This window comes from Brassica oleracea, chromosome C2 (genome assembly GCF_000695525.1).
Source record: "Brassica oleracea var. oleracea cultivar TO1000 chromosome C2, BOL, whole genome shotgun sequence".
In the NCBI taxonomy this organism is placed as follows: Eukaryota; Viridiplantae; Streptophyta; class Magnoliopsida; order Brassicales; family Brassicaceae; genus Brassica; species Brassica oleracea.
In genome coordinates this window covers 22380429-22381023 of record NC_027749.1, presented here as the reverse complement: position 1 = coordinate 22381023, position 595 = coordinate 22380429, and positions in this window count along the sequence as shown.

Here is a 595-nt window from a genome sequence, read left to right as displayed (position 1 = left end):
AAGAGAAGCTTGATCTGCGCCTAATGGATGTAGTAACTGCGTATCTGTACGGTCCACTGGATAATGAAATTCATATGAGAGTTCCAGAGGGTATTGAGCTCAAAGATAAGAAAGGTTCTCGAGAACAGCATTGTATGAATAAATCCTTGTACGGTTTGAAACAATCAGGTCGAATGTGGTACAACAGATTATCAGAGTACCTAGTGAAAGAAGGTTATAAGAACGATCCAATATGTCCATGTATCTTTATAAAGAGATTTGACAGCAAGGGCTTCGTGATTATGTCTGTCTATGTGGACGACCTGAATGTGATTGGAACCCCTGGAGAGATTTCCCAAACGGTTGAATGTCTAAAGAAAGAATTCGAAATGAAAGACTTAGGAAAGACTAAGTTCTGTTTGGGACTGCAATTTGAGTATGTGGAGAATGGAATCCTTGTGCATCAAAAGACATATACAGGAAAGATACTCAAGCAGTTTAATATGGACAAGGCTCATTCCTTGTCGAGTCCTATGGTCGTGAGATCCATAGACCTTGAGAAGGATCCATTCGGACCAAGGAAGCCGGACGAGGATATGCTCGGGCCGGAAATACC